Consider the following 27,511-nt stretch of genomic DNA (forward strand, 5'->3'; position numbering starts at 1 on the left):
TAAGCTGCCAAGCAATTATGTAGGCTAGGAGTCTTGGAATTAATGTCAGATTTCCAGCATGATATCTAGCTACTGGTTCAGCAGGATTTCTAACACAACTTCTGTAAAATTGGATCTTGTTGAACCTTTGCTAACCTTCATTCCAGAATACTTGATTCCTCCCACATTGCTCCATATTTCCCTTGTAATTTTTAGTTTCACACCTTTCACATGGGAGACCAAATTTTTGCCATCTTGAACCAAATTGCTGTAGAACACTTTCACCAAGTCTGGATAGACATTTCCAGTCATTTCTAAGAAGTTCTTCAGCTTTTGATGCTTGAGCAGAGTTTTTGCTTCAGTCAAATTTTCTTCCCTCAACCAAGATAATTCCAGCACTTTGGGCGCATTGACTTGCTTTCTGCTTGTCTCATGGATGAACCTAGTCATGGCTTAAGAATTTCCAGCAAACCATTTTTCCAGGATGCCTTGGCTGCTGCTGGATTGCTCTTTGGATTTCTTCTTTCTGTGTGATGAGGATGCCATGCTCAATCTGTTGTTACCTGCACCTATTTATCAATAGACAATTCCAGCTAGAGAAAAAAATTTGCAGTTCATATTATCAATAATAACAGAAACGAAACATGTAAAGAAGCAGATTTGAACCTGGACAGCTTATAACATAGATGAGAAGGTGTGAGAGAAAAGTTGATTAGTGCTCGGTTTATATAGAGTCTTTGAATCAGATTTTAAAAATCACAAATTTTAAAGAAAGACAATTTGATCAGATTTCAAGAATTATGGGTTTTGAAGAAAAATCAAATCTATCAGATATGCTTCAGATTTTATTCCTATGGTGCTGTAGGTTCAGGTGTTGATTCACGTAAGAATATACTGGAACCAGATTTTGGCAAATCAAATCTGTTGCACCTACACAATATCCAATCAGTTAGGATACCCACACACTAATTGGCATAGATCTGCTGGTTAATAACCGTAGAAGCAGTCAAAGATAAAGTGAGAGAGAGAAAAGTAAATCTTTCTCTTTCCTAGTCACAGCTGTGATTCTGAAACAGGGAACAAAACATGTTAAAAAATAAAGTAACAGATTGAAATTTTTACTACAGAGGACAATTTAAGCTAATGATACCCAATTCATTTAGAAGAAAATAAAACTTGTCTTTAGCAAGAGGTTTAGTGAATAGATCAGCTAATTGAAATTCAGTGCCAATGAATTTTATATCACACGTTCCATTAGCTATATGTTCTCTTAGAAAGTGATCCTGCCTGTTGACCAGAACGCAAGAGTCTTGCCACGTCAAAGGTATCTTCCTCTGGATCGGCTTTGCTCCACGCTAGCTTCCGTCCTTCACACCTCAATTCACCTCAAGAACCTGCAAAAGACAGAGTGGCGCCGTTGCGGCTGATCGCGCTCCGACGCTCAAGTCAGTGACGGAACCACCAAAACTCTAAGAGAGAAAAGCTAGAAACTCAAGGAACCGTGCAAAAACTCTCTCAGCGTACTCAAGTGTTCTCAAAGCGTAAAGAAGTGTTCTAAACGCGCGTACCTCAGAAGTTCGTTAGAATCCCTTATATACCTGTGCACTTTCTCTCTCCTGACGGTTACACCTCTGGACACGTGGCTCGCATCCAGCTGTACACGTGTCACCATCTGGAACGTCCTCTGCTTGAGCGTCACTTCTTACTCTTCAGGCTGTTCGACTAAGTTACCCATGCAAGGAGTAACTCGGTGTTTAGCTGCAAGGAGTAACTCGGTGTTTATATCACTTCTTACTCTTCTGTGTGGCGAGTACGGGGTGTCACCATGCACACCTTCTCTGTGGTCTCGCCGGCCGCCATCATGATCTGCTTCACTTGCTTCATCGTGTATGTTCTGGTAAGCTGTTCCCTTGCCTCAACCTCTGGCTAGGGAATGATCATCTAATAACTTCGTCCTTCGTACTCGTACCCTCTGAAGGCCCTAAGCAAGCCTTCCTAAACCTTCGGCGATGTCATTCTATCGGCGGTCTCTGATCACTTGGTCGCCTAAGCTCACATATGACGACCATGACGTAAGCCTGGTGACCGCCGGTTCACACATACTCAAGATCGGAGAACGCCAAACTAACACTTGGCGACTACACAGACTTCTCGATGTACTTCCCTTCTGTCAGCCAGGTATCCCGTTCAACACGCCTATATTATCGCTTGCTGCCACGTCATCACTCCCGACTACCTGGTCGGTACACAAGCCCCCCAGTCTTGAGCTGAGACTTGTCCAGCGAAAAGACTAAGAGGTCATGTCATCACCGATCTACGTGGCACTGGTGCAGATTTCCGTACGTCCGTACCTTCTGCTTTCCTGATGCTTCACCAAACTCCTTTTTCAATCGCACGACACGTGGCTTCATCAACGGCTATCTTCAACTGTCGTTTGCGCTTCCGAAAACGTTCGAAAAAACCCTTAAACCCCTTGCGATTCCACTGTTCCATCATCTTTCTACACTCTCAAAAGTTCTAAGTATTTTCTCTGCATCCTACGACGCTCCTCAACTCTCTCAATCTCCAACTTTCTTCAACACTCATCCGATCACCAAAAGGTAACTATTTTACGCCTTCTGTTGATACTTGTTGCATTTTGACCGATTCGCATCATCCATTATCTGTCTGGTGCATACGTTGTGGGCTGTTTCTTCCTTTTCTCCCCTCTCGTAACTTAGGGCTTCGTCTTCCATCACGTTCATCCCAACGAACTCTTGTTCGTTCGTTCTTCTTTCTTCGTCCTCAATCGAGTCGTTCTCTGTAACCTTTGTTCATCCCTTTCCTTTTTCCCTTGCAGTTCCTGCGATGGCTCACGTGAAATCCACCGCGAACCCTCCTCCTTCATCGCGAAACCCTCCACCCCAAGCGCGTAGGGTTGCCACTGGGGCGAATCCTCCACCAGCGCGTAACCCGCCACGAGCCTCCGGCGCTCCTTCCGAACAGGCTGAGAGGCCTGCTCCTTCTCACGCCAATCCCACTCCAGCAACTCCACCACTCGCTGGAGGAGCCTCCATTCCTACACAAGACTATAAGAAAGTATACCCGTGGGCCACCCCAACTTTGCTGAAGGAGACCTCTTCAGTAAACTCTGCGTTGGCGGTGCTACGGTTGAAGAAAGGGGACGAACCCAAGCTCTCGTTCCACAAGGAGCACGACGACAAGTTAATGGTGCTGCCTTGCCTCCCGACGTGCCAATCTGCGCAGATGACAAGGGGAACAACGACGAGTTGTTCTGCTTCGTTTACACCACTTTATTCAAGAAGGTGAAACTCAGGTTTCCCTTCACCCGCTTTGAACGAGAGCTACTAACCGAGCTCAACATTGCCGCTACCCAGCTCCATCCCAACAGCTGGGCATTCGTGAGGGCATTTCAAATCATGTGCGCGCACTTGGGACTACCGGCCTCGGTAGATGTTTTCCTTTTCTTGTTCGAGGCTAAGAATCCCGGAGACCGCCCCTGGGTGAGCTTAAACGGGATTGCTGGGAGATCGATCCTCTCAATCTTCCAGCAATCCTACAAAACGATCAAGACCCCTCGCTTCTCGATGGCTTCCCCTTGTATTGGGTAAACAAGGGGAGCAAGGACTCCAAAGAAAACTTCAGAAGGCCAAGAAGTCCTGACAACATGGGTGAGTTGGACAAGGACCTCTGCCTTTTCTGGAAGAGGGTGGCTGATGCCCACATTAACTTTCCTACTTCCTCAATAATCACCTTCGAATTCCTCGAGGGTCAACTCGAAGCCCACATCGGTAAGCCCCACCTCACCATCAAATTTAACACCAACTTGGCATTTTTTCCGTTCTACTTTGGCATTCCGTTTATTAACCTATGTGCTGCTTGTGTTATCCCTGTACAGACATGCTTGTATTTTCTGCTTCTGTTTTAATTGCTCACCTATTCTTTACCTTGTGCAGATAACAAGCTGGGAAAAGGTAAACTGGCTGAATTGAGGGCGATCGCCCGAACTCAAAAACTGGCGGCGGGCTCCCAAACCGTGCCCAACTCGGTGGTGGAGATCGCCGTTGCTCAGGGCAAAACTCCTCCCCGAGGTGCAACCTCTTCCGGGGTACTACCAGCTCCTAAACGAAAAAAATTGATCTTGAGGAAGCCAAAAAGAAAAACTCCCCAAGTGGTACAAGAGGATGAAGAGGATGAAGAGACCACCGAGGATGGCCTCGTTACCAAGAGGACAAGGGTGGCTCCCTCTTCGCCACCTGCACTCCCAACTCCAACACCGCCTTCACCCCCAGCTCCAACACTGCCCTCACCTCCAGCTCCAACACAACCAGTCCATGAAGCCCCCCTCCTTCAACCACCTCTATTGCTGGGGCCACACCAGGTGGAGATGAGGGTGCTCACAACTCTCCAATACTCATAACCGAATCTCCCACTTCACCACCACGCCAAGAAGCCCCCCTCGCCCTTCAAACTCAAGAGGGTGGTGGTGAAAGTCAGCACCAAGCTCCTTCAGCACCTCCGCCAGCAACAACTTCAAAGTCTCCCCCCTCCATCGAAGAGATCTGGGGACCCTTCACAACCAAACTGAAGATGATGGCAGAGGATCTCCCCTCGATTATAACAAAGGCTGTGAAGAACACGAGCAAGAAGCTTCAAGATGAGAATGCAGCGCTCAAGGAGTCAAACCGCCTGATAAGGATGGAGGCAGAGAAGCTTTCTTGCAATCTGATGATGGCGGAGATCGACCATTCAAGGCTGGAGGACGCCATGGACGCTGAACTAAGGGGCGCGCGTAAGGAGGCCTCCGATCTGCGCCAAAAACTGCACCTCCTAGCTCAAGAGAAAATTGAGCTGGAGAGTAAGCTGGTACCCTACAGGCTCAAGGTGGCCAACTTGGAGGCATCAATGAAAGCAGATGTGGCCAAGGTGGAAAACCTTGAAAAAAGGTCGACAGATCGGGAAGTCCTCCTCGGGAAGGTCGAGAAGGAGAGGGACGACACCATGGCTGAGCTCGCCAAAGCTCAAGAGGAAAACAAGAAGATTGCTGCAGAGCTGGCCGAGGCGCGGGACGAAGGCAAAAAGGTTGCTGAAGACCTTGCTCAAGCTCGCGGGGAAACTGAAGAGCTGAAGAAACGAACTGACAAGCTGAAGAAACAAACCGAAGAGCTCGAGCAAAGCTCCGCCCAAGTCCTTGCCGCCGGGTTCAACGCCGCCCTGGAGCAAGTCGCTTGCCAATACCCTGAGCTTGATCTGACCATGGTGTCCATTTGCAACGAGGTGGTGGATGGGAAGATCGTACCCTCCGAAGACTAGCTTCCTCTCCTCATCACCTCGTTTTTGAAAACTGCTGCTTATCTTTCAATTGTAATAGTGGCTTATGTGTAAACTTGTACTGACATTGCTTTTATATAACTTCTTCTGCTTTTTACACCTCGTCTTTCTGTTTACTTCGCATTCTTTAACCTTCATCTGCTTTCTTACTCGCTGTATGGTTGATCAACTTATCTGGTGAAACTTACTTAAACAAATCAACCCAGCGATACTCCGGGCTCAACTATTCACTCACCGCTTTGAACTTGAGCAAACCGTTAATCTTATAACAATTTATCGAACTGTTAACTTGAAGTAAAACTTGAGCAACTTATTAACCTTCAAGCGATGACATTTAAGACAGCTTGCAAACTTAAAACAATAAGTTACTTACCAGGCAGCAGGTTTTAACTTAAGCTAGTATCAAAATACAGTCTACCTGATCTGCCCAGCAAGGTGACCCATATCCCTGTCATCGCCTGGAACTCTTTTGATCGCCGTAGGGTTCTGGTGATGTAAACTTTCTTTGCCTCCATATCTTGACTATTGTTCCCTCATCTGGGGGGCAGAGGCGCCTTTCGGATCCTTCTCTACCTCCCGGAGCTTCAGAACAAGGAGCTGGATAGCGAGGTGTTCTCTGTGAACTTACCTTAGCCATCTTTTAAACTTCTTTCACTCTTCACGTCATACCTGAACTCGTTCAGGACGAGAAGGATTTTATCTGCTTCACACCGCCTACAAGTGTGGAAGCTTCCTCTGGTCGTACTAAGTAAATATTGATGTTTCACCTAAAGAGGGAAAGGCGTTTTCCTTCCCTTCCCGCCGTTTAAGGTCACGAACACCCCTGACTTTTCAGTTCATCTTGCTTGAACTCACTCTGAGGTGAGAAGGACTTTTTCTGGTGCCTCAACTTGCCCAAAGGCAAGGAGGACTTCTTCTTTCCTGCACTTGCTCAAAGGCAAGGAGGACTTCTCTTTTTCTCGCCTGCGCTCGCTCAAAGGCGAGGAGGTCTTCTTCTACTCTCACCTGCGCTCGCTCAAAGTCGAGGAGGACTTCATCTTGCCTGAACTCACTCATCGGCGAGAAGGACTTTCTCTTGCCTGAACTCGCTCAATGGCGAGAAGGACTTTATCTTGCCTGAACTCGCTCAACAGCGAGAAGGACTTTATCTTGCCTGAACTCGCTCAATGGCGAGAAGGACTTTATCTTGCCTGAACTCGCTCAATGGCGAGAAGGACTTTATCTTGCCTGAACTCGCTCAATGGCGAGAAGGACTTTATCTTGCCTGAACTCGCTCAACGACGAGAAGGACTTTATCTGGTGCCTCAACTTGCCCAGGGTGTACATCTCCTCCCCCCTGGATGCACTGAGGACTTTTTCTCTTTCTCGCCTGCACTCGCTCAAGGGCGAGGAGGTCTTTTACTCTTTCTCGCCTGCACTCGCTCGAGGGCGAGGGGGTCTTTTCTTTTCTTGCCTCCAAACGCACGAGAGCGCTGAGGTCTTTAGTCGTCGCTGGTGCCTCCGATCGTCGAAAGACCATGAGGACTGTACCGCCCTGGTAGTCGGAAGTGATGAGGTGGCATCAAGCTATTGTATAGGCGTGTTGATAAGACGCCAGGTTGGCAGAAGGGAAAGAGGTCGGGAGGCTCGTGTAGTCGCCAGTTACTAAGTTGGCGTGCTCCGATCTCTAGCACACCAGAACCGGCGGTCACCAAGTTTAAGATGAAGTCGCCAGATGTAAACCCAGGCGACCAAGTGATCAGAGATCGCCAAAGATGGAGATGGTGCAGATCATGAAGGCGGCCGACGAGACCACAGGGAAGGTGTGTACGAAGGCACCCTAGCTCGCCAATCCAGTAGAGATCGCACTCCAGGACAGCTATGCACTGAGTAGTATCATGCATGAATAACTTAGCCAAAGGAGAGTCAGAAGTAGTGCCTAAGTCAAGGAGGTTCCAGATGATGGCACGTGTACAGCTGGATACGAGCCACATGTCCAGATGTGTAACTGCCAGGAGAGAGAAAAGTGACCAGGTATATAAGGGTTTCCCAACGAACTTCTGAGGTACGCACGTTCAGATTGTCTTCTTTACGCTTGCGAGTTCTTGAGTATACTGAGAGAAAACTGGTTCACGGTTCCTTGAGAGTTCTTGATTGTTACTCTTAGTATTTGGTGGTTCAGTCACTGACTTGGGCGTTGGAGTGCAATCGGCCGCAGCGGCGCCGCTCTGTTCTTTTGCAGGTTCTTAAGGTGGATCGCGGTGAAGGACGGAGGTTGACGCGGCGCACACGTCGATCCAAGTTTGACGAGGCAAAGCTCCAACGTTTTGGTCAACAGGCAGGATCATCAGGCGCCCACCGTGGGGCCGTGTAAAACCTGTTCCCATCCACAGCGTGAGTTCTTGGAGGTTTTCACAGTTTTCTGTGTGGTTGTGTGCTGGTGCAACCATTGTCCGCTGTTCATCTAGGTTTTGTTCGGTAACTTCGCGTTTTCCACCCTTCGTTTGGGTTTTTGTTCGGTGAGGTGAAGTTTTCTGCTGCTTACGCGAGATTTGTGTGGTGAGATCTGAATTCTTTGGCTCGCTTGGATTTTCGTGGAAGAAGTGCTGGTTTTTGGTGAAGTCGCGGTTTTCTGTGTTTTTGAGGTTTCTGTCGAAGTTTCGCGAGGTTCTAACCGATTGATCGCTGAATCGATCGTTGCTGAAGGAGGTGTTGTTCATTGCACTCTGTGATTTGCCAAGTTTTCATGAGAAAAATGAGAAGCAACCGTTCAAGTCCAGTTGCGCCCGTTGCTGCTGAAGGCGTCAGCGCCATGACTATGGCGCAGATGGTGGAAATCATGCGTTCGTTGCAGGCGAATGTGGAAGCCTCGCGTATAGAGCAGGCGAGAATGCATGAGGACCTGGTCGCCTCTCAGGCCAGGAATGACGAGCTTAACAAAGTGACTGAAGAACTGCGTCAAGCTCTTCAGGAGCAGCGAGGGCGCCCAGTCGCTGAAGAGGTCGCGCCGTCGACGCCGTCTCGTGTTTTTCCTATGCCTTTCGCTCAGGCGATTACTGACACGCCTATCCCTGTGAGTGTGGTACCTGTTAAGGCTGTTTTTACCGACGTGGAGGATCCTGAGGCTCATCTCACCACGTTCCATACGCAGATGATGCTGTTGGGAGGATCAGACGCCGTGTACTGCAAGATGTTTGTAAGCACACTCCAGGGAACGGCGTTGGAATGGTTTGTGAGCCTGCCTACAGGTCACATAACCAACTTCCAACAGTTTTCAAAGATCTTCGTCGAGCAGTACATCGTGAACAAGGCACCGCCCAGGGTGTCTTATGATTTGTTTGACATAAGGCAGTATCAGGGAGAGTCCCTCAGGGACTACCTGAATCGTTTTGGGGTGCAGATGGTCCGATCGCCAGCCAAAGATGAAGAGATGCTGGTCTACGCATTTAAGAAGGGCGTGCTGCCGGGACCATTCTGCGAAGCATTGATCAAGGCTCACCCTGCCACGTTTGCTGAGGTCAGGCGACTTGCGGTGGCCCACATCGCCGATGAGAGTGAAGTCGCCGAGAAGAGGGGAAGCGTGGCTCCCGCCAGGCCACGCGCCCAGACCAGAATCCAGCCACAGAGGGTGCTGGAGACAGCGGCGGCCAGGAGGGATCAGAGGACTCGCCATCCTTATGATCCAAGGAAGAACAAGGGTAGGGGCCAAGGACGCCCGCAACCAGCGCGCCGGGAGTACAATCGCCCGCCAAAGCACAAGTTTGTCATGGGATTGGTGGACCTAATCGCCATTCCCAATATATCAGCTAGGTTGAAAGCGCCCGAGAAGGTGGGTGACAAGGTGCTGGGACCAAAGCCAGACGCCTGGTGTGAGTTTCACCAGGGCTTTGGCCACACCGTGGATTCGTGCTTGGCTTTAGGATACCAGCTCGACGATCTGGTCAAGAGCGGGTTCCTAAATGACTACTTGTTGGACAGAAGGACGGGGGGCGCGTCGAGCTCCCAACCAGCAGGCGGTGAGGCTCAGCAGCATGAGATGCCTACCCACGGGGAAATCCACACCATTGCAGGAGGTTTCTCGGGTGGTGGATGCACCGCGTCACAAAGAAAGAAGTACGCGAGATCTGTGATGACAGTGGATATATTTGAAGACCACTCGCCGGATGTGGACATTACGTTCACCAAGCAAGATCTTCGGGACGTCGTGCCTCATGACAACGATCCCATAGTCATCTCGTTGATCACAGCAGGAAGGAAGGTCCACAGGGTTCTGGTGGACCAAGGAAGCTCGACAGACGTGATGTTCTGGCCGACTTTCACGCAGTTGGAGCTACCCCTTGACCAGCTGAGGCCCTATGGAGGGTGTTTGTATGGTTTCGCTGGTGACCAGGTGGAGGTCAGGGGGTACATCGAGTTGAGGACTACGTTTACAGATGAGGCGGGTTCGAGAACAGAGAAAATCAAATACCTTGTCGTAAACGCTCCTTCAGCATACAACATTCTGCTGGGAAGACCCACGCTCAACAGAATAGGCGCTATACCGTCGACCCGGCACATGAAGGTGAAGTTGCCGTCTATGGAGGGGGTGGTGATCACCATCAAATCCGACCAGAAAGAAGCGAAGAAGTGCTATAAGAATAGCCAGAAAAACAAAAGGTCTGTGAGTTACGTGACAACCACCCCGCCTCCCGGTGTGAAGCCCAGATCGACGGTAATAGAAGAGACCGCCGGAAGTGACGTAGTGATGGTGGACGCTGAGCTGGGGGAGTGGAACGCCGGTTTAGAGGAAGAAGAGGCGAGGAATCGCCTTGAGGAAGCGAGGGAGCTGGGAATCGCCAGGGCGGTGATCGCCAGAGAAGCCAAGCCAAAACCCGTCGAGCAGTGCCTCGAGAGAGAGATCGGGGAAAGATCTTCAAGCTGGGAACATCCCTGGAGGTCGAGCTCCAGGACCAGATCGCCAAGGTGATAGAACGGCATCTGGATGCATTTGCATGGTCCGCTTCGGACATGCCCGGGATCGATCCCGACTTCTTGTGCCATCATTTGGCGATGGACAACTTGGTGAGACCAGTGCGGCAGAGGAGAAGGAAGTTCAACGAGGAGAGGAGGCAGACGATTAGAGACGAAACACAGAAACTCCTTGCTGCAGGCCATATGAGGGAGGTGCAGTACCCTGATTGGCTGGCCAATGTCGTACTGGTGAGGAAGAGCAACGGGAAATGGCGCATGTGCGTCGATTTCACCGATCTGAATAAGGCTTCCCCAAAGGACTCATATCCTTTACCAAGCATAGACGCCCTGGTGGATAGTGCTGCAGGGTGCAAGTTGTTGAGTTTCTTGGATGCCTTCTCGGGGTATAACCAGATCAAGATGCATCCCATGGATGAAGAGAAGACTGCCTTCATGACCGAGAGATCGTGCTACTGCTACAAGGTGATGCCGTTTGGGTTGAAGAACGCGGGGGCCACGTTCCAGAGGTTGATGGATCGGGTACTTGCACCAATGCTGGGAAGGAATGTACAAGCGTACGTGGATGACATGGTCTTGACCTCGCCAGAGAAAAGCAAGCACGTCGCGGACTTGGAGGAGTTGTTCACGACGATCGCCAAGTTTAGGTTAAAGCTGAATCCCGAGAAGTGCATCTTTGGCGTGGAGGCTGGGAAGTTCTTGGGTTTCCTCTTAACTGAGAGAGGAATAGAAGCCAACCCTGACAAGTGTGCCGCCATCTTGGCGATGAGGAGCCCGGCCACTGTGAAGGAAGTACAACAGCTTACAGGTCGGATGGCCGCCCTGTCTCGCTTCGTGTCAGCTAGCGGAGAGAAGGGCCATCCTTATTTCCAGTGTTTAAGGCGCAATAACAAATTCGCCTGGACGAAGGAGTGTGAGGAAGCCTTCGTCAAGCTTAAGGAATATCTGGCGAGCCCGCCGGTTTTGTGCAAACCGCTGGTGGGAACCCCTCTCAGGTTGTATTTTGCTGTAACTGAGAGGGCGGTGAGTGCGGTGCTCGCCCAGGACCATGATCAGGCTCAGAAGCCTATTTATTTTGTTAGTAAGGTGCTGCAGGGCCCCGAAACGACGTATCAGGCCCTGGAAAAGGCTGCTCTGGCTGTGGTATTTTCGGCGAGGAGGTTACGCCACTATTTCCATAGCTTCATGATACTGGTGATGACCGACCTGCCCATCCAGAAGGTCTTGAAGAAGCCCGACGTTGCGGGAAGGATGGTGAAGTGGGCGGTGGAGCTGTCGGAGTTTGATATTAAGTATGAGCCCCGAGGTCCGATCAAGGGGCAGATCTTCGCAGATTTCGTGGTCGAGCTCTCGTCTGAAGCGACACGAGTTGAAGGGGATGACTTTCGTTGGGTGCTTTCAGTGGATGGATCGTCGAACCAGCAGGGCAGCGGTGCTGGAGTCATCTTGGAGGGACCCAATGGCGTGCTGATCGAACAATCTTTACGGTTTGCCTTCAAGGCTAGCAACAATCAAGCAGAATATGAGGCGCTGATCGCCTGGATCTTGCTGGCTAAAGAGATGGGAGCCAAGGTGTTGATGGCAAAGAGTGACTCGCTGCTAGTCACGGGGCAAGTAACAGGCGAGTTCCAGGCTAAAGATCCACAAATGGCGGCTTACCTGGAGTATGTGCAGGAATTGAGGAGTTCCTTTGCCTCCTTTGAAGTGGTGCATGTGCCCAGAGAGCAGAATGCCCGAGCTGACTTGCTAGCTAAGCTCGCCAGTTCAGGCAAGGGGGGTAGGCAGAGGACGGTGATTCAAGAAACTCTGAAGACGCCAAGAGCATTTGTGGCAGATCACCTGGTTCTTCAGATAAGCAAGTCGACGGAGAAAGCGGCGAGGAGTCACAAATCCTTGACCCAAGAGACATTGAGATCGCCGAGAGTAAGAGCATGTCGGGGGCAGAGGGTGAACATGACGCAGGTCTGCGCTACGCATGAGCCAGACACCTGGGTGACGCAGTACAAACGCTGCTTGGCGGATGGCCTTCTCCCGCTGGATCCGGCAGAGGCCAGGAAAATAAAGAAGAATTCTAGCAAGTTCACGATGATTGATGGCGAGTTGTACAGGTTTGGGTTCATTCACCCACTCCTGGAATGTGTTCACGGGGAAAAATGTACAAGAATTATGGAAGAGCTCCATGAAGGGATATGCGGAAGCCACGTCGGGGGTCGAGCTCTGGCCGCAAGGACTCTCCGTGCAGGTTACTACTGGCCAACGACGAGAGAAGATTGTAAGAGGTATGCGCAGTGCTGCAAGCAATGCCAGCAGCACGCCGATTGGCACAAGGCGCCTCCCGAGGAGTTGAAGTCGATTTACAGCCCTTGGCCGTTTCACACATGGGGAATCGACATCCTGGGACCATTCCCGCTGGCGATCAGGCAGATGAAGTACTTGGTGGTGGCGATCGAATATTTCACCAAGTGGATCGAAGCAGAACCAGTGGCCCAGATCACCGCACACAAGATCGAAGGTTTCGTGTGGAAGAACATTGTGTGCCGGTTTGGTGTGCCCAAGCGCCTGGTGTCGGACAACGGGACTCAGTTTGCAAGTCACCCGTTGAAGAAGCTGTGCGAAGGGGTGGGAATTCAACAAGTGTTTGCATCCGTCGAGCACCCTCAGACGAATGGCCAAGTAGAGTCAGCCAATCGGGTGTTGCTAAGAGGTTTGAAAAGAAGGCTAGAGAAAGCCAAAAGAAGCTGGGTTGAGGAGGTACCCCGTATAGTCTGGGTGTACCACACCACCGAGCAGTCAGGAACCCATGAGACCCCGTTCAGCTTGGTCTATGGGTGCGACGCAATGATTCCAGTAGAGATCCAGGAGAGCTCGCCGAGATTCCAAAACTTCGTGGAGGAAGACTCGAATGAGGAGAGAAGGTTGAACCTGGACCTACTGGATGAAGTCAGGGAAGAGGCGAGATTAAAAGCTGAGGTGGTGAAGAGAAGGATTGAACGAAGATATAACTCGAAGGTGATGCCAAGGCAGTTCAGAGAGGGCGACCTGGTGATGAGGAAAGCCCACCAGTACGAGATGGAGAATAAGCTGTCGCCTAAGTGGACGGGACCGTTCAGAATAACCGAGGCGCTCGGGAACGGCGCCTACCGCTTGGAAACATTGGAAGGAGGGGCGATTCCTCGCACTTGGAACGCCACGCACCTCAAGTTATATTACAGTTAAGAACTTTGTAAGTAAAGATAAACACGAAGTTATATTACAATGTTTCTGTTAAAACAGTTTGAAGGGGGCACTCTTTTTTCCCTAAGGAGGGTTTTTAATGAGGCCACCCAATAAAGAAGAGTTTTCGAAGTTTAAGGTGTTTTAGATTGCATGCTTGTTGTTTTCCGAAAGTTTTGAAGAAAGACCTTGTCGCTTATATGTGATTTAAGGCAAGTTAAAGATATATTGCATGCTTTCTAAAAAGTTTCTAAGTCCCCATCGTCTTTCGGCGATTGGCGGCACCAGTTAAAGTTAAAGTCCTCATCGTCTTTCGGCGATCGGAGGTACCAGTTAAGGTTAAAGTCCTCATCGTCTTTCGGCAATCGGAGGCACCAGTTAAAAGACCTCAACGCCCTCGCGCGTTCTGAGGCGAGATAAAGACCTCCTCGCCGTCAAGCGAGTGCAGGCGAGGAAGAGCAAAAAGTCCTCAGTGTTTCTGGGGGAGAGGAGATGTAACCCCTGGGGCAATGTAGAGGCACCAGTGAAAAGTCCTCAGTGTTTCTGGGGGGGGAGAAGATGTAACCCCTGGGGCAATGTAGAGGCACCAGTGAAAAGTCCTCAGTGTTTCTGGGGGAGAGAAGATGTAACCCCTGGGGCAATGTAGAGGCACGAGTTAAAGACCTTCTCGCCGATGAGCGAGTTCAGGCAAGAGAAAATCCTTCTCGTCTTGAACGAGTTCAGGTATGGTGTGAAGGGTGGAAGAAGTTTGGAGGGTGGCTAAGGTAGGTTCGAAGAGAACGCCTAGCCACCCGGTCTCTTGTTCTGAAGCTCAGGGAGGTAGAGAAGGATCCGAAAGGCGCCTCTACCCCCAGATAAAGGAACAATGGCCAAGTTGAAAAGGCAAGAGGAAGCTGATATCGCCAAGAATCTTTGGCGACCAGGAAAAATTCAAGCAATGGCGAGAGAGTCAAAGACCCTTTTCGATGAAGCAGATCGGGTGAGCTGTGTCTTAAGCCATTAGTTGAGTTAAAGTTCGTTATTTGAAGAGTGATTTCACGCTAAGGTTCATTACCTTGAGGTTGCAAGTTGTTAGAGAGTTTTAGTTCGAAAATCGGCGGTTCGAAGCAGTTAAGTATATGTTTGCGCTTACGAAATTACTAAGTTAGTTTCGTTGAAGTGAATTATGCAAGAAGAGATAAAGCAAACAGAGAAGTTATGGGAAGAAATACAAAGGCTTTATCATAAAGTAAACATCAGTCCAAGGTACATATACAAAAAGGGGGAAGGTCTATTACAATTATGCATAAGGAGAAAGCATAAGAATCGTGGATGGAGGGAAGCAATCAATCTTCTGAAGGAACCACCTTCCCGTCCACCACCTCGTTGTTGAGAGACACCATGGTAAGATCTAAGTCGGGATACAGGCAGGCGAACTGTTCCCGGGCGGCCTCGAATCCAGCAGCAAGAATCTGGGCAGAGCTCAGCTCAAGTTCTTCGATCTGTTTCTTTAGCCCCTCGTTCTGCTGCTTCAGCTCTTCAGCTTGTTTCTTAAGTTCTTCAATTATTTCCCGAGCTTGAAGAAGGTCTTCAGCAACCTTCTTGGATTCTGCCTGCACCTGGGCCAGCTCTGCGGCGATCTTCCCGTTTTCTTCGTTGGCTTCAGCGAGCTTGGCCATGGTGTCGTCTCTCTCCTTCTCCACCTTCCCCAAGAAGACCTCCCGATCGGCTGACCTTTGTTCGAGCTTCTTTACCTTGGCGGCGTCAGCTTTGATCAGCACCTCCAGGTCAGCCACTTTGACGTGATAAGGTACCAGCTTGCTCTCCAGCTCAATCTTCTCTTGAGCCAAGAGCTGCACCTTATGGCGCAGATCGGTGGCCTCCTTGCGTGCCACCCGGAGCTCGGTGCTCATGGCATCTTCAACTCGGGAGTGGTCGATTTCGGCTAGTGTTAGGTTGCAGGATAACCTCTCCGCCTCGATCCTTATGTTGCGATTCTCCGCTCGGAGTGTGAAGATGTCATCTTGGAGCTTCTTGGTGGAACTCTCCACAGCTTTGGATATGATGGAGGGGAAATCCTCCGCCATCATCTTCAGTTTTGCTGAAAAGGGCTCCCACACCCTCTTGACCTCAAGAGAGAGGTTTGCTTGTGGAGGCACCGGGTGGGCTTGTTGTTGATTCTCGCCGCCACCTTCTTGAATTGGTTGTGGAATGGGTGCTTCTTTGCGTGGTGGCGACGTCGGGGACTCAGTGATGAGGATTGGAGAGTTGTGAGCACCTTCATCCCCGTCTGGTGCAGCGTTTGCGGTTGAGGCGTGTGAAGGAGGACCCCCTCCCGCTGATACGTGAGACGTGGAGGCGCTCGGGGGGTTCTCCATGAAGTTAGGCTCGGCGGCCTCAACCATAGGAAGTGCGGACGCCAGTGGAACCGCTTGGACTGGCGAGGTGGGAGCTGGTGGAGGAAGCAATGTTGGAGGCGGAGCGGGGGTGGAAGGTGGTGTTGATGTCGGAGGAGGAGGTGGAGCAGATGGTGAAGAAGGCGCCACCCTCTTCCTCTTGGTGACAAGGCCATCTTCAGTCACCTCATCATCTTCTTCTTCTTCCTCGTGAACCACTTGAGGGGTTTTCCTCTTTGGTTTCCTGAGGATAAGCTTTTTGCGCTGATTGGCGGGCTGGGCCTCGGAGGAAGTTGGGCCTTTGGGTGGCGATCTGCCCTGTGCAGCGGCGATCTCCACCACTGAGTTTGGCACGGTCTGGGAACCCGATGCCAACCCGTGGGCTCGGGCGAGCGCCCTCAGTTCAGCAAGTTTTCCCTGGCCCAACATGCGATCTGCATAATGCAAAGATACATGGGTTAGCTCAGAGAGAAAAATAAACGCATAAGTCAGTATGCAGCAAAAGCAGAAAAGTGATGCAGAAAGTAAAACCAAAGTCTTGCGCACAACACACAAGACGCCCAGAAACAGTTAGCAGAGGTAATGTCAAAGTAATAACTTAGACGTGGAGGTGAGTTCTAACCTATGCGAACTTCGAGTTAATCTTCGAAGAACTCGTAGGAGATGAGTGTAGTAGTGAGGAAAGTAATATTGGCGTCTGCCACACTCTTCCAGAAGAAGCATAGGTCCTTGTCCAAAGCACCCATGCTATCAGGACTTCTTGGCCTCCTGAAGCTTCCCTTGGACTCTTTGTTCCCCTTGTTTACCCAATACAAGGGGAAACCGTCGAGCAGTGAGGCGTCCTTGTCGTTTGGGCGCACCTGGACAAACTTGCCCTTCCAGTCTTTGTAAGATTGCTGGAAGATAGAGAGGATTGACCTCCCAGCAATCCCGTTAAGACTCACCCACAGGCGATCTCCTGGGTGCTTGGCTTCGAAAAGAAAGAGAAAGACGTCCACTGACGCTGGCAGCCCCAGATGGTCGCACATGATCTGGAACGCCCGCACGAACGCCCAGCTGTTGGGATGGAGCTGGGCGGCGGCGATGTCGAGCTCGGTAAGAAGCTCCCTTTCAAAACGAGTAAAGGGAAACCTAAGTTTCACCTTCTTGAACAGAGTGGTGTAGAGGAAGCAGAACAACCCGTCGTTGTTCCCTTTGTCGTCGGCGCACACTGGCATGTCGGGGGAGCAAGGTAGCACCATCATCTTGTCGTCATGCTCCTTGTGGAACGACAGGTGAGGCTCGTCCCCTTTCTTCAAACGAAGAACTGCCCCAGCAGAGTTTACTGAGGAGGTTTCCTTCAGCAAAGTCGGGGTGGCCCATGGGTATAGTTTTTTGAAGTTGGGGGAAGGAACGGAGGCACCTCCGGTGACAGGTGGAGTAGCCAGAGCCAGGTTAGGATGGGAAGGTGCAGGCCTCTCAGCCTGTGAAGAAGAAGCACCAGGTACTCACGGTGGGTTGTGTGCTTGAGATGAAGGGTTTCGTGACGAGGGAGGAGGATTTGGGGTGATCTTTGAGCGAGCCATTGCGGAAGCTGCAGAGGAAAAAGAAAAGAAAAGGTGATCAGGGTTCGCAGAGGTTGACTCGATCGTGAAAGAAGGGTGAAAAACGAACGAACGAAGGTTCGTTGTAACGAAGACGAAGCCCTAAGTTACGAGAAAGGAGAAACAGAAGAAACAGCCCACAACGTATGCACCAGACAGTTAATGGATGATGCGAATCGGTTAAAATGCAGGAAAAACCAGCAGAAGAAGTAAAGGGAGTACCTTTTTATGATCGGAAGAGTGATGAAGGAAGTTGGTGATTCAGGATGTTGAAGAACGTCGTGAGCTTTTGCAGAGGAAAGTTGAAGCATTTGAGAAAACGAAGAAGTGATGGAACAGTGAAGTGAAATGGGTTTAAGGGTTTTTCGAATGGGTTTGGGAAGCGCAAACGGCAATTAAAGGTAACCGTTGATGAAGCCACGTGTCGAGCGATTGGAGGAGTGTTTGGTGGAGCGTCAGGAAAGCAAAAAGTACAACCGCTTGGAATTCTGCGCCAGCGCCACGTAGATCGGTATTGACGTGACTCCTTTAGTCTTTTCGCTGGACAAGTCTTCGCTTAAGACTGGGGGGCTTGTGTACCGCCCTGGTAGTCGGAAGTGATGACGTGGCATCAAGCTATTGTATAGGCGTGTTGATAAGACGCCAGGTTGGCAGAAGGGAAGGAGGTCGGGAGGCTCGTGTAGTCGCCAGTTACTAAGTTGGCATGCTCCGATCTCCAGCACACCAGAACCGGCGGTCACCAAGTTTAAGATGAAGTTGCCAGATGTAAACCCAGGCGACCAAGTGATCAGAGATCGCCGAAGATGGAGATGGTGCAGATCATGAAGGCGGCCGGCGAGACCACAGGGAAGGTGTGTACGAAGGCACCCTAGCTCGCCAATCCAGTAGAGATCGCACTCCAGGACAGCTATGCACTGAGTAGTATCATGCATGAATAACTTAGCCAAAGGAGAATCAGAAGTAGCGCCCAAGTCAAGGAGGTTCCAGATGATGGCACGTGTACAGCTGGATACGAGCCACGTGTCCAGATGTGTAACTGCCAGGAGAGAGAAAAGTGACCAGGTATATAAGGGTTTCCCAACGAACTTCTGAGGTATGCACGTTCAGATTGTCTTCTTTACGCTTGCGAGTTCTTGAGTATACTGAGAGAGAACTGGTTCACGGTTCCTTGAGAGTTCTTGAGTGTTACTCTTAGTATTTGGTGGTTCAGTCACTGACTTGGGCGTTGAAGTGCGATCGGCTGCAGCGGCGCCGCTCTGTTCTTTTGCAGGTTCTTGAGGTGGATCGCGGTGAAGGACGGAGGTTGACGCGGCGCACACGTCAATCCAAGTTTGACGAGGCAAAGCTCCAACGTTTTGGTCAACAGGCAGGATCAAGGACTTTAAAACTTTAACTGATGCCGCCAATCGTCGAAGAGCGATGGGGACTTTAAAACTTTTTCTTAGAAAACATGCAGCATAACTTTAAAATTGCCTTGAATCATGTACGAGTGATAAGGTCTTTTTTCTTAAAACTTTCGAAACAACAAGCATGCAATCTTAGAAACTTTAAACTCTTTGAAAACTCTTCTTTATTGGGTGGCCTCATTAAAAACCCTCCTTAGGGAAAAAAGAGTGCCCCCTTCAAACCGGTTTAACAGAAAGCTTGCAAATCTCTTCATGTTCGTTTTTACTTACAAAGCTTTAACTGTAATATAACTTGAGGTGTGTGGCGTTCCAAGTAAGAGGAATCGCCCCTCCTTCCAATGTCTCTAAGCGGTAGGCGCCGTTCCCGAGCGCCTCGGTTATTCTGAACGGTCCTGTCCACTTAGGCGATAACTTGTTTTCCATCTCGTACTGGTGGGCCTTCCTCATCACCAGGTCGCCTTCTCTAAACTGCCTTGGCATCACCTTCGAGTTATACCTTCGTTCAATCCTCCTTTTCACTGCCTCAGCCTTTACCCTTGCCTCCTCCCTAACCTCATCCAGTAAATCCAGATTCAACCTTCTTTCTTCGTTCGAGTCTTCCGCCACAAAGTTCTGGAATCTCGGCGAGCTCTCCTGGATTTCCACTGGAATCATCGCATCACATCCATAGACCAAGCTGAACGGGGTCTCATGGGTTCCTGACTGCTCGGTGGTGTGGTACGCCCAAACTATGCGGGGTACCTCTTCAGCCCACGATCCCTTGGCTTTCTCTAGCTTTCTCTTCAAGCCTCTTAGCAATACCCGATTGGCGGACTCTACTTGGCCATTTGTCTGAGGGTGCTCGACGGATGCAAATACTTGTTGAATTCCCACCCCTTCGCACAGCTTCTTCAACAGGTGACTTGCAAACTGAGTCCTGTTGTCCGACACCAGGCGCTTAGGCACACCAAACCGGCACACGATGTTCTTCCACACGAAGCTCTCGATCTTGTGTGCGGTGATCTGGGCCACTGGTTCTGCTTCGATCCACTTGGTGAAATATTCAATTGCCACCACCAAGTACTTCATCTGCCTGATCGCCAATGGAAAAGGACCCAGAATGTCGATCCCCAATGTATGAAACGGCCAAGGGCTGTAAATCGACTTCAACTCCTCGGGAGGCGCCTTGTGCCAATCGGCGTGCTGCTGACATTGCTTGCAACACTGTGCATACTTCTTGCAGTCCTCCCTCATTGTAGGCCAATGGTAACCTGCACGGAGGGTTCTTGCGGCCAGAGCTCGACCCCCGACGTGACTTCCACATATCCCTTCATGGAGCTCGGCCATGATTCTTGTACATTTCTCTCTGTGCACACATTCCAGGAGTCGGTGTGTGAACCCAAACCTATACAACTCGCCATCAATCATTGTGAACTTGCTAGAATTCTTCTTTATCTTCCTAGCCTCCATCGGATCTAGCGGGAGAAGGCCATCTGCCAGGCATCGCTAGTACTGTGTTATCCACGTGTCTGGCTCGTGCGTAGCGTAGACCTGCGTCATGTTCACCCTCTCTCCCCGACATGCTCTTATTCTCGGCGATCTCAAGGTCTCCTGAGTCAAAGACCTGTGACTCCTCGCCGCTTTCTCCGTCGACTTGCTTATTTGAAGAACCAGGTGATCTGCCACAAATGCTCTAGGCGTCTTCAGAGTTTCTTGGATCACCGTCCTCTGCCTACCCCCCTTGCCCGAACTAGCGAGCTTAGCTAGCAAGTCAGCTCGGGCATTCTGCTCTCTACGCACATGCACCACTTCAAAGGAGACAAAGGAACTCTTCAACTCCTGCACATACTCCAGGTAAGCCGCCATTTGTGGATCCTTGGCCTGGAACTCGCCTGTTACTTGTCCCGTGACCAGTAGCGAGTCACTCTTAGCCATCAGCACCCTAGCTCCCACCTCCTTGGCCAGCAAGATTCCGACGATCAGCGCCTCATACTCTGCTTGATTGTTGTTGGCTTTGAAGGCAAACCTCAGTGATGAGAATCAAAAAGATGTTATCAATAGACAAAATGGACAAGGGCCAAAGCATTTAAAGTTCTTCTTATTAGTCTTTGCAAAAGATGAGGCCCAAGCCCAAAGCCCAAGCCCAAGCCCAAGAAGGCCCAAGCCCAAGAAGCCCAAGTTCAAACAATGAGGGGCAAGGCCAAGCATTAAATAAAAGAGCATCATTTGAATGACTCTTGTAGGAGGTGTGGATATTAAATAAATAGGTGTGAATGTATTAGAGAGAGTCACTTTGTCCATGTGACTTAGTAGGGGGGTGTAGGTGTAGTTTTTAGGAGGTGTCATAGTAGAAAAAGGTCACACCTCCCATGTGACTTGTTTTTGGTGGGAATTTCAAATGAGTTTTATTTGAAAATTCCCACCTATTTTTCAGCACCTCTAGGCTATAAATAAAGGTGCTTAGCTTGTACAATTCAGATTGGAATTTTATAGTAGAGAGACTATACTCAATTTTGGAGAGAATTTGTGAGTTTTGAGTCTTCCTCTTCTTTGCCTTATCTTGTGAGCTATGGTGAGCTTCAAGTGGTGGCACTCCATCACTTATCTTGGTTCAAGGTTCCAAGTGGCGTGAATGGCTTCTTCCAATTCTCAAAATCCAGCAAGCATCTTATTCTATAAGTGTTCCTCTTCCCTTTTCTTCAATTTTCCATTCGGTAGTTTTGATTCCTAGAGTTTACTTCTTTTTCTACCGTTTATTTTTGTCAGCATTGTGTTCTTAATTCTGTTTTGGTTCAGTAGCTATCATTTAAATTCTGTCCAGTTTTAATTCTTGTTCTTCTTTCCTTTTGTTTTGATTCAATTTGACAATACATGGACTTCAATATGAGTCTTGGTTGGTGCTTAGTTTTGGTGAGTTCTTGAATTTAGAACATTGATCCAATTCTAAAGTAAAGTGCCTTTCAAATCCAGCTCAAGTTGTTCCTAAGAATGTCAAGAATCATGTGTTCTTGCACCTTGGGGGGGAGTTTTGCCTTGAGCGACGGCGATCTCCACCACCGAGTTGCGCACGGTTTGGGAACCCACCGCCAACTTGGAGATCGGGCGATCGCCCTCAATTCAGCCAGTTAACCTTTTCCCAGCATGTTATCAGCACAAGGCAAAGAATAGGTGAGCAATTAAAACAGAAGCAGAAAATACAAGCATGTCTGTACAGGGATAACACAAGCAGCACATAGGTTAATAACGGAATGCCAAAGTAGAACGGAAAAAATGCCAAGTTGGTGTTAAATTTGATGGTGAGGTGGGGCTTACCGATGTGGGCTTCGAGTTGGCCCTCGAGGAATTCGAAGGTGATTATTGAGGAAGTGGGAAAGTTAATGTGGGCATCAGCCACCCTCTTCCAGAAAAGGAAGAGGTCCTTGTCCAACTCACCCATGTTGTCAGGACTTCTTGGCCTTCTGAAGTTTTCTTTGGAGTCCTTGCTCCCCTTGTTTACTCAATACAAGGGGAAGCCATCGAGCAACGAGGGGTCTTGATCGTTTTGACGCACTTGGACAAACTTTCCTTTCCAGTATTTGTAGGATTGCTGGAAGATTGAGAGGATCGATCTCCCAGCAATCCCGTTTAAGCTCACCCAGGGGCGGTCTCCGGGATTCTTGGCCTCGAACAAGAAAAGGAAAACATCTACCGAGGCCGGTAGTCCCAAGTGCGCGCACATGATTTGAAATGCCCTCACGAATGCCCAACTGTTGGGATGGAGCTGGGCAGCGGCAATGTTGTGCTCGGTTAGTAGCTCTCGTTCAAAGCGGGTGAAGGGAAACCTGAGTTTCACTTCTTGAATAAAGTAGTGTAAACGAAGCAGAACAACTCACCGTTGTTCCCCTTGTCATCCGCGCAGATTGGCACGTCGGGAGGGCAAGGCAGCACCATTAACTTGTCGTCGTGCTCCTTGTGGAACGAGAGCTTGGGTTCGTCCCCTTTCTTCAAACGTAGCACCGCCAACGCAGAGTTTACTGAAGAGGTCTCCTTCAGCAAAGTTGGGGTGGCCCACGGGTAGAGTTTCTTATAGTCTTGTGTAGGAATGGAGGCTCCTGCGGCGACTGGTGGGGTTGCTGGAGTGGGATTGGCGTGAGGAGGAGCAGGCCTCTCAGCCTGGTGAGAAGGAGCATCAGAGGCTCGTGGTGGATTGCGCGCTGGTGGAGGATTTGCCCCAGGAGCAACCCTACGCGCTTGGGGTGGAGGGTTTCGCGATGAAGGAGGAGGGTTCGCGGTGGATTTCGCGTGAGCCATCGCAGGAACTGCAAAGGAAAAAGGAAAGGGATGAACAAAGGTTGCAGAGAACGACTCGATTGAGGACGAAGAAAGAAGAACGAACGAACAAGAGTTCGTTGGGATGAACGTGATGGAAGACGAAGCCCTAAGTTACGAGAGGGAAGAAAAGGAAAAAACAGCCCACAACGTATGCTTCAGACAGATAATGGATGATGCGAATCGGTCAAAATGTAGCAAATATCAACAGAAGAAGTAAAAGGGGTACCTTTTGATGATCGGATGAGCGTTGAAGAGAGTTCGAGATTGAGGGAGTTGAGGAGCGTCGTGGGATGCAGAGAAAATACTTAGAACTTTTGAGAATGCAGAAAGATGATGGAATAGTAGGAACTGCAAAGGGTTTTAGGGTTTTTCGAACGTTTTCGGAAGCGCAAACGACAGCTGAAGATGACTGTTGATGAAGCCACGTGTCGAGCGATTGGAAAAAGGGGTTTGGTGGAGCGTCAGAAAAGCAGAGGGTACGAACGTTTGGGATTCCGTGCCAGCACCACGTATATCGACGGTGATGTGACCTCTTAGTCTTTTCGCTGGACAAGTCTCCGCTTAAGACTGGGGGCTTGTGTACCGACTAGGTAGTCGGGAGTGATGACGTGGCAGCAAGTGGTAATATAGGCGTGTTGAACGGAACACCTGGCTGACGGAAGGGAAGGACATCGGGAAGTTCGTGTAGTCGCCAATCGTTAAGTTCGCGTGCTCCGATCTCTAGCATATCTAAACCGGCGGTCACTAGGCTTGTGTTGTAGTCGCCGTATGTTAGCTTAGGCGACCAAGTGATCAGAGATCGCCGAGAGGGGCACATCGCCAAAAGATCAGGAAAGCTTGTTCAAGGCCTTCAAAGGGCACGAGTGCGAAGGATGAAGTTATCAGATGATCATTCCCTAGCCAGAGGTTGAGCCCAGGGAACAGCTTACCAAAACATACACGATGAAGCAAGTGAAGCAGATCATGATGGCGGCCGGTGAGACCACAGAGAAGGTGTGATGTGATTCCACTAGCACAATTAGAATGATTCTTGACATTCTTAGGAATCATCTTGAGTTGGTTAAGAGCTAGGCACTTTATCATAGAAATGGATCAAGGTTCTATGAACAAGAACTCACCAAAACTAGTGCCAAAACACAAACTCATATAGAAGTTCCAATTATTGTCAAATTGAACTGAACAAAAAGGCACAAAAGCTAAGCAAACTGAAATTGAATGCTGGAAATTAAAATGAACCGAACAAAAAGCTGGAAAATGAAGAAGAAAGATGAAGAACGGCAAGGCATAAAGAAAGAATCGAAGCAACACAAACTACAGCTGAAACTGCCGAACCATATTCAACAAGGAAACAAGCTAAGACAAGAAAATAACAAAAGAAGAAAGGAAGGAGAAGAGAGTGCTCATGAAGATGGATGTATGGTCGGATGATCACGCCACTAGAAGGATGGTTGCTCCTAGATGAGTGTGCTGCCACCACTTAAGGACACCATGGATCCTTCAAGATGAGACTAGAGAAGAAGGCTCAAAAGCTCTCCAATGATCACTCAAAATTTGATTATAGTTTCTTTTCTCTAAAAATTCAAATATGCATTTTACAAAGGGAGCACCTCTATTTATAGCCTAAGGTGCTGAAATGCAAGCTACACAAATTCAAAAACTCCCTCCTAAAAAGCTTCTAGAATTGGTGCCTAAAACAAAGTATGAGGAAGGTGTGACCTCTTTCTTCACTTTGGCACCTCCTTTTCTACTCCTACACCTATCTACTAACACACCCGCCCTAAGACTCCTAACTAAAGACTAAAAGATGCTTTAACAATAGAGGTTTCTAATGTTTCCCTCTAAGCACCTTCAACAATAGTCTTTATTATTTAATACTTGGCCTTGCCCTTCATAGGATGGACTTGGGTTTGGGCTTGGGCTTTGGGGTTGGGCCTCTCTTTATTTTATGTCTTCTTTTAATTCTGAGAAGACTAGAAGGAAGAACTTCAAGTGTGATGGTGAATTGCCTCTTCCTTCATTAATAAAAACCTCCTTTACTTGACTCTCATCATACTCCCCGAGTTGGAGAGAATTCGTCCACAAATTCTGAATCTCTGCATATAACAAAGTCAGTTTACTTTTACAATCAAAAGTGTAAGAAAAAGGAAGACATGACTTAGCAGATGGAACCAAAGGGATTGCAGAAAAGGATGTCCTATAAATCGACCAAGTTGGAAAAATTTGTTTGGGAATGATGATGTTTTTTGGAAAAAGACCTCTTAAATGGTGAAACCCATTAGGAGGTATGAAAAAATCATCCCTAACATATTTTAACCAAGGTGGTGTTGAAATAGGAACCTTGGGTAATGAAAAAGATAAAGAAGAAGAAAACCTTTGAGGGTCCATTTGAGGTATAGCACGAGTCAACATGATGGATTTAGAGGAGAAAATGGTGTGACTCGGTGTAGTACTTACTTCTTTTTCTTTCTCATTTTCTCTTTTAGTTTTCATTTTTATTTGGTCCTCATGAACCTCTTTGGGAGAGAGGGGTTTTAATATAACCTTGCGCCCTAGGAAGGAAAAAGACATTGTATTGGATAGGCCATCATGTAAAACAGGTCTATCATATTGCCAAGGCCTTCCTAAAAGAAGATGAGATGCTTCCATGGGCACAACATTACATAAAACCTCATCTTTATACTTTCCTATTGCAAAGTTAATGAGGACTTGTTTATTCACCATGATTTCACCTACTTCACTAAGCCATTGTAATTTGTAGGGCTTGGTATGAGAGATAGTGGGTAAGGCTAACTTCTCCACAACTCTTGTATTAGCCACATTAGTGCAACTTCCCCCATCAATAATCAAGGAACATAACTTGTTGTTGATAAGACATCGGGTGTGAAAAATATTTTCTCTTTGAGTATCATTCAAAGATTTTGGAATTGTGCCCAACATACGTCTTACCATCAATAAGTCACCTTCACAAGGACTTTCACTCTCATTTTCACTTGATGGTCTAGAAGGTGAAGAATGCCTAGGTGAATTGGAATCATGCTCACTAACTACAATGCCTTCATGCATGTACATACTTCGTTTAGAAGGGCAATTAGCAGCAATGTGACCATATCCCAAACATTTAAAACACTTTTGACTAGACGATTTAATTGGGGATTTAGGCCTAGAAGTAGATGGCGTAGGATCCTTGGGTTTGAAAGAAGAATCTTTGGAAGGATGTTTAGAAAAAGAATTTTTGTTTCTCCAAGACTTGGAGTAGTATCCATCATCGGAAGCATTTTTGAAAGAGTTTTTCTTAGCAATTTGGGCTTCCACCTTCATTCCAAGATGAACTAAAGAGCCCAATGATGAATACTCTTGTAACTCAACAATGTCTTGAATATCCTTCCTAAGACCACTCACAAACCTAGCAATCATAGCTTCCTCACTTTCTTCTAATTCAATTTTAAGCACAAGCGTCTCAAGCTCCTTATAATATTCATCCACATTTAGCGTGCCTTGTTGAAACCGTTGGAGTCTCAACATGAGGTCTTTCCTAAAATGTAGGGGCACAAACCTAGCGCGTATATGATCCTTTAAAGAGTTCCAAGAGTCCACGGGAGGATCCTTGTGATAGATAATGTCCTTTACAATTCCATGCCACCATTTCATGGCATAATCACTAAACTCTAGGGTGGCTAGCTTAAGCTTATGCTCATCTTGGATCTCATGGATCTCAAATATTTGTTCACACTTAGCCTCCCAATCTAAATATACATTAGGATCACTAGAGCCATTAAAACAAGGAAGCTTGACCGAAGGAAGCCTAGACTTTGCATCATGATAGAAGCCATTGCCGTAGTGAATTCTTTCCCCTTGGTGATGATGTCTATGTCCATGGACTTGGGGTGGAGTTCTCCTTCTCCTATGCTCATCTTCACGGCCAAAATCATTGGAAGAAGCTCTTGTTGAAGGTCTATGATGCTCATCATGAATTGAAGGAGATGGTCTAGCTTGTTGCACCTCCATCTTTTGCAATTTCTCCTCCAAGCGTCTAATGGTTCTTTAAGCTTCATGTAATTCACCAAGGATTGAATCTTTGGAAGGAGAATTCTGCTTGTATGATGCATCACTTGAAAATCCAGCCATTTTGGAAATAAAAAACAGAAAACACACAAAAACAGCAAACAAGTTAAGAAACAAAAATTAGCAAAAACAGTGAGTGTGGCCAGCAAGAATGCCGAAGTGAAAAGAGGCAGAAAAAGAGGTCACTCTCAAAGAAATAATGTCCTTGCACCAATCTGATCTTGAGGCCTTGGAATCCTCAAATGAAAGATGTCAAAGCAAGCACACCAATCTCAAAGGCAACCACCACAAAACCAATGAAACAATAAAGACAAACAAGAAAAGG

Source organism: Phaseolus vulgaris, unplaced genomic scaffold, assembly GCF_000499845.2.
Source record: "Phaseolus vulgaris cultivar G19833 unplaced genomic scaffold, P. vulgaris v2.0 scaffold_23, whole genome shotgun sequence".
NCBI lineage: Eukaryota > Viridiplantae > Streptophyta > Magnoliopsida > Fabales > Fabaceae > Phaseolus > Phaseolus vulgaris.